We start from the raw sequence: 7,500 nt of genomic DNA, 5'->3' as shown, positions 1-7,500 counted from the left end.
AATAAGCAAAGAAAATAAAGGTGAATAAATAAATAGATAAAAATAGATAAATAGATAAATAAATATGTATATATACAAATGATAAAAAATAAATAAACATCAATAACGAATCCCCCTTTCCCTCTCCTTTACTTCATACAAAGCTATTAAACCTTAAGTAAATAAAATGGGCTAATACTTTACAAACAAACACACACACAAACTATAGACAAGTCATAAACTAGTCAACCCCCCGCCCCCCCACTTTCCTCTCTCCCTCCCTCCCTCCCTCCCTCCCTCTACCCAAACCATTATATCAGCAAACCTACATGCCAATCCCTTGCCGTGTCTTGCAATCACGTTACATAATATATATACACATCAATTAAACAAGCATAAACAAACCATAAACAACCCCCGACCCCCTTCCCTCCCCCCCATCTCAAACAAATCTATTACCGAATGTTTGTTTTTTTATGAAAAATCGTAAATAAACCTCAACAACTAACCTCCCTTCTCCTCCCCTTCAAACAAAGAAAACCAAGAAAACGCCTAAAACAACCACAAACGAACCATAAACAAGCCTTAATCCAATCCAACCCCATCTTCCCTTCCCTTCCCTTCTCGTGTCAAAAGAGGGCCTTTCCCTTTACGTGGCTTGCCATCATATTTCACTAGTAAAATACATATCAACCAAGAAACACCTAAACACCCACAAACGAGCCATAAAAAAACATAAACGACCCTTAAACAAACCATAAACGACTCTTAAACAACCATAAACGACTCTTAAACAACCATAAACAATCCTTAAACAATAAACAACCATAAACGACTCTTAAACAACCATAAACGACTCTTAAACAACCATAAACAATCCTTAAACAATAAACAACCATAAACGACCCTTAAACAACCATAAATGACTCTTAAAGAACCATAAACAATCCTTAAACAATAAGAAACCATAAACGACCCTTAAACAACCATAAATGACTCTTAAAGAACCATAAACAATCCTTAAACAATAAACAACCATAAACGACCCTTAAACAACCATAAACGACTCTTAAACAAACCATAAACGACCCTTAAACTATACCACCATAAACGACCCTTAAACTATACCACCATAAACGACCCTTAAACACACCATAAACAACCACAAACGCCCCTTAAACACAGCACAATCAATCCATAAGCATCTCAACCCCTCCCTCTCTTCCTCCCCGCTCCCCTCTCTCCACCCTAAAACAAATCCATCACCGAACACACAAGTCAAAAAAAAAAAAAAAAGGTCCCATTCCTTGTGTCTAGCGTCGCCCACCGCTGCCACAGCCATCACTCACCCCGCCAGACGCAGTCACAGCGACAGACATCATCAGACATTCGGTTACCTGACGCGGGGCCGGTTTTAATCAAATCAGACATATGTCGGAAGCCGTGGAATGTCTGAATCTTGCGAATGAAAACATACCCGTGCTTTGGAGGTTCCGGTATTGGGGGAGGATGCGGAGTGTTGGGGGAGGTCGTGGTGTGTTGGGGGAGGTCGTGGTGTGTTGGGGGAGGATGTGGAGTGTTGGGGGAGGTCGTGGTGTGTTGGGGGAGGTTGTGGTGTGTTAGGGGAGGTCGTGGTGTGTTGGGGGAGGTTGTGGAGTGTTGGGGGAGGTTGTGGAGTGTTGGGGGAGGTTGTGGAGTGTTGGGGGAGGTTATGGAGTGTTGGGGGAGGATGTGGAGTGTTGGGGAGGATGCGGAGTGTTGGGGGAGGTTGTGGTGTGTTGGGGGAAGATGTGGACTGTTGGGGGAGGTTGATGCTGTGATGTTGTGATGAGAGATGTTATGATGTGGTGTTGTGGTGTGGTGTTGGTGGATGTTGCATTGTTAGGTGGGTTGCGATATCGTGTTTGGTGCCGCTGTAGTATGCTAAGTTGTTCAGGTGGTGTGATGTAGTAGTTGTATGGAGTTGTTGTATGGAGAGAGATGGTGGTATGGTATTTAGGGGTCGTGGTTCTTTAATAGAGGTGTGTGGTGTGATCCCAGGCGATGCGCTGCAGGGAGATGTAGAAGATGGTGTTGAAATTATTTTTGTATTAGGGTATGTTCGCGTTGTGTAGATGTTATGTAATGTTAGGCTTGACATGTCGGTGTTAGGAATGTTGGGCTTGAGATGTCGGTGTTAGGAATGTTGTGTTGGCGAAGTTATGTTGTGGTGTTGAGGGTCTGGGTAGTTATTAGGAAAAATCAAGGTGATTATATGGCTAGTGCTGTTCTGCTGTTCCAGTGGTGTGATGTTAGATAGAAATGGTATTGCGGCGGGTGTTGGAGCACTCGAGATGTTGCCATGGTGTTGCTGAGATCGATGGTGTTAGGGATGTTGCTTTTGCTTTTGGTGTTGTAAATATTGTGTTGCTAGTTGCTGATGCCATAAATGGTGGAGAAGGAGTTGTGAAATTTGGGCCTGGAATGGTGTTGCAACGTTGGGAATGTTGCAATGTTGATGTTTCGGTTCAGAAGCAGGGAAACGGAGTGGAAAAATACCGTACACTCTGTCACTCTGTATATCAGGTAGCGGATGTAAGCTTTGCAAGTTCGATAGTACAGTAGTGCGAAGTATGTAGTGTGTATGTGTGTTCGTGCGGACATGTGTATGTCTATGTGCGTATTTACGGACGTGTGTATGTGTGTGCTTGCAGACACGTGTGTTTATACTTACGGACGTGTGTATGTGCGCACTTACGGACGTATATAAACCGGAAAAAACAAACAAGCGAAATAATTTAATCCTTTTTTAGATCCTCCTTGACATTTGAATATTCAAAATGAAGCTAATAATCAAAACGCAGTCTATTATTCCCAAACTTCTGATCATATTCTTCATCCAGTCTTTTCGCTGAATAATTAACTGCTTGATAACTAATTAGCTAAAATATGACCAAATGTTCGTTCGATAATATAAGGAAAATAGAGAGAGGGATATAAAGAGACGGAATGGCTAAAAGGGAAAAAGTAATGAAGAAAAGGAAAGAATGAATGAGAAAAAAAAATATGATGAATAGGGATGGAAAGAGAATTGCTGTTAATTACAGATAGGGAAAATAAGTAAAATAAACGTACGTGGTAAAAGCAACGGTTGGTAGCTATAGAATGCATGGAAAGGATAATAGAGAGCAAATTGGGGAAGAGAGAGGCAGAGAGACAGACAGAGAGAGAGAGAGAGAGGGGGTGAGTGAGAAAGAGAGGGAGAGAGAGAGAGAGAGAGAGAGAGAGAGAGAGAGAGAGAGAGAGAGAGAGAGAGAGAGAGAGAGAGAGAGAGAGAGAGAGAGAGAGATAATAGGTAGCCAGTTATAATAGGAAATACCTAAAAAAAGCCAGGCACGTGATCTAACGACAAGTGAAAGATTGTGAGGTACAGAGAAATGAAGTTAAGCATAGGTATTGTTTTCACCAGTAACAGAAATATAAAACGGAAGGAAATTGGGTTTGATATTGTACTCTTAGCCGTCTCTGCTGATATTGGATCAACATCCGATTCAATACCGGCGCGCGAGGTAGTGCAAAACCTCAGCTTGTTTTATGTTATTTGTCACATAGACTCTTATTTAATATCCCTCTCTTTATCTCTCCATCCATTTATCTATCGTTTTACCTCTTTCTCTCTATCTCTCTATCAATTTATCTATCTCTGTCTATCTCTCTATTTATCTCGATCTATCCATCTATCTTTCACTGTTTGTCTGTCTCTGTCTCTATCTATCTATCTATCTATCTATCTATCTGTCTATCTTCCTCTCTCTCTCTCTCTGTCTCTGTCTCTCTCTCTCTCTCTCTCTCTCTTTCTTTCTCTCTTTATCTCCCTCCCTCCCTCCCTCCCTCTCTCTCTTTCTATCAATATATCTGTCAAGCATATACACATGACCATACAAGCTCACATGTCGTTTAACAAGACTGAAACAAATATAAATGCTTTCCTTTATATCTTTATTACACCGTTTATTCATCGTCATTTTTATTTCGTTTACAGTAGTCTAAAACTTTTGATTTCATTTTATTTTTTGAACTTTTTATTTCAACGATATTTGTTCATTTCTTGTCCTTTTAATATATAAAGTCAATTTTGATTACTATACATTCCTACATTCAAAATCTCTTCTACGCAGAAAAGATATAAGAGAGAGGGGTGAGGAAGAAATAAGGTTTAAAGTAACATATATCTCCTGCTTCTTGGGAGAATAATTTGTATCCTAACATAAAAAAAAAATATATATATATATATATATATATATATATATATATATATATATATATATATATATATATATATATATATATATTATTATTAATACAACAGACGTCAAAGAAATTGTAAAGTAGTTTCAGTTGCCAATAAGAAATATTTTGATCAATATTGTGTATAGATATAACTAAAGTGTTATCATAACATGATAATATTTCTTTCAATACTACCCAGCGGCTCAATAACAATATATGATTTAAAGAAACGGTATGAATAATATGCTTACAGTATGGCTATTAGCATTAACAATAAGAAAAAAAAAAAAAAAAACATTAATGATATAAAAATTATAATACTAATAATAAATATAATAATAATAATAATAATAATAATAACGATGAAAATAATAACAAAATAAACATAATGATAATAATACTTATAATAATGATATTTTTAATGACAAAGATAATAATATAAACTAATAACAATTATAATGATAATGATAAATAATGATCATAATAGTAACAATACGATGATAATGAAAATAGATAGAAATAATAATAATGATGATGATAATGATACTAAGAATAATAATAATAATAATAATAATTAGAATAAGAATACCGATAATAATGATAATCATATTATTATTATTGTTATTATTATTATTATTATTATTGTTGTTGTTGTTGTTGTTGTTGTTATTACCATCACTAATATTTTGATATTGCCAATAAATGCAATGCAAATAACAACAATTAAGATTATGGTAATAATGATAATTATGATAAAAATATGAATAATGTAGGTATTAATAAAAAAATGAAAAAAATATAGTGATGACAATAATATTATTCTTAATAATAGTAATAATGGTAATAAAGGTAGTAATGGAAATAATGATAATAGTAATAATAATAATAATAATAATAATAATAATAATAATAATAATAATAATAATAATAACAATAATAATAATAAAGATAATAATGACAATAATAATAATAATATTAATGATAATAATAATAATAATAATAGTAATAATAATAATAATAGTAATAATGATGATAATAATAATAATAATAATAATAATAATAATTGTAATGATGGTAAAAGAAAATAATAATGACAATGATAATGATAACATTAATGTTAATAATAATAATAATAATGATAATAATAATAATAATAATAATAATAATAACAATAACAACAGAAACAGCAACAATAACAACAATAATAATAATAATAATAATAATAATAATAATAATAATAATAATAATAACAAAAATAATAATGATAATAATAATAATAATAAAAATGATAATAATAAACATGATAATAATAATATGATAATGACACTACTACTACTTAAAACTACTTATAATGATAACAATGATAATGATAATAATAATAATTCATCTTACTGTTATCGTACATGTAGCGTAAAATATGTAAGTTCGTAAAAGAAAAAAAAAAGAAAAACTATTACAGTCGCAAACGGTTTCTTCCCTCGCTATTTTACAAGAACAATACCTTCAAATTGCTACGTCTGTCAGCCCCTTTGTTTACAAATAACATGTGATAGCAATCAGTCCGCGATCTATTGGCAACTTTTGGAAATGGTGCAACAAATTGAACACACAGAAGCTATAGCCGAGCTCACTTAGCGTACTGTAGGTGTTTGTACTTATATGACACCATGCATATTCACTCACTTACTCGTGTTTTGCTGTCGTTAACAAGGGTACATAGCCTTATTTATCTTACCTTCCTTTCATTAAATGCAGTTTCTCCAGCTCGTTATTTCTTTCCGTCTACATTTTCTTGTGCACTTTTTAAACTATGCATGTTAGTATTGTAATTTTGTTTTCTCTTGTATTCATCAGCTTGTGTAAGTGTTAGTGTTAGTGTTAATGTGTGTGTGTATGCTTGGATGTGTGTGTGTGTGTGTGTGTGTGTGTGTGTGTGTGTGTGTGTGTGTGTGTGTGTGTGTGTCTGCGCTTGGTCTACATAAGTATAGACATTGCGTACGTACATGTGCGAAAATGCATGCGTATTCATGAGCCAATATCAAGCATAACAGTCCCAAATAGCAACAGTGTATGATGTATAAACAAGTGTGCAAAACCCGACAGAAAAGTAAGAATATAAGTAGACAGTTGGATAGAAAAACAGAACTAAAACAAATATAGAAAGACGAAAATGATGAATTGAAGTCGAATGTCAACAATAAACAGTAAACAAAAAGCATTTCTAGGAAGCTAAGTGACTGAAGAAGAAAGATAAACAGGCAGATCATAATGAAGCAAACATGGCATGGGATTTGTGAACTTATTTTGCTAAATGTTTTAAAAGAAAAGCAAATATTACACAAGGGTACGCTTTATTGTTATTATCATCATTATTAAAGTTATTATTAATAATAATTATATTGTTGTTATTGTTTTTGTAATTTTTATTATTATTCTTACAATTATCATTATCATTATTATTATTATTATTATTATTATTATTATTATTATTATTATTATTATTACTATTGTTATTATTGTTATTATTATTAATATTAGTATTATTATTATTGTTATTATTATCATTATTATTATTATTATTATTATTATTATCATTATTATTATTATTATTACTATTAATGATATCCTCATTATCATTATCATTATCATTATCATTATTATTATCATTATCATTATCATTATCATTATTATTATTATTGTTAATATTACTACTATTATTATTATTATTATCATTATTATTACTATTATCATTATTATTATTATCATTGTTACTATTATTATTATTATTATTATTATTATTATTATTATTATTATTATCATTATTATTACTATTTTTATATATGCTGTTGTTGTTATTACACTCGAAATTATTATTGCTATTATATTGCGTATTACTATTATTGTTATCATTACTATTACTATTATTACAATTTACCATTATTATCATTATCATTATTATTATCATTGTTTTAATGTTTATCATCATTAGTATTCGCATCAATATTATTAATATTATTGTCATTGACATTATTATTATTATTATCAATATTATTATTATTATTATTATTAATATTATGATTATTATTGTTATTATTATCATTATTATTACTATTATTACTATTATTATTATTATCATTATCAATATTACTATTATTGCTGTTTTGTTGTTGTTGTTGTTGTTGTTGTTGTTATCATTATCTTTACTATATTATTATTGTCGTTGTTGTTATATTATTATCTATTTATTTTTAT

This window comes from Penaeus chinensis, chromosome 2 (genome assembly GCF_019202785.1).
Source record: "Penaeus chinensis breed Huanghai No. 1 chromosome 2, ASM1920278v2, whole genome shotgun sequence".
Taxonomy (NCBI): Eukaryota; Metazoa; Arthropoda; class Malacostraca; order Decapoda; family Penaeidae; genus Penaeus; species Penaeus chinensis.
The sequence above is the reverse complement of the archived record's forward strand: the minus strand, read 5'-3'. Positions refer to the sequence as shown.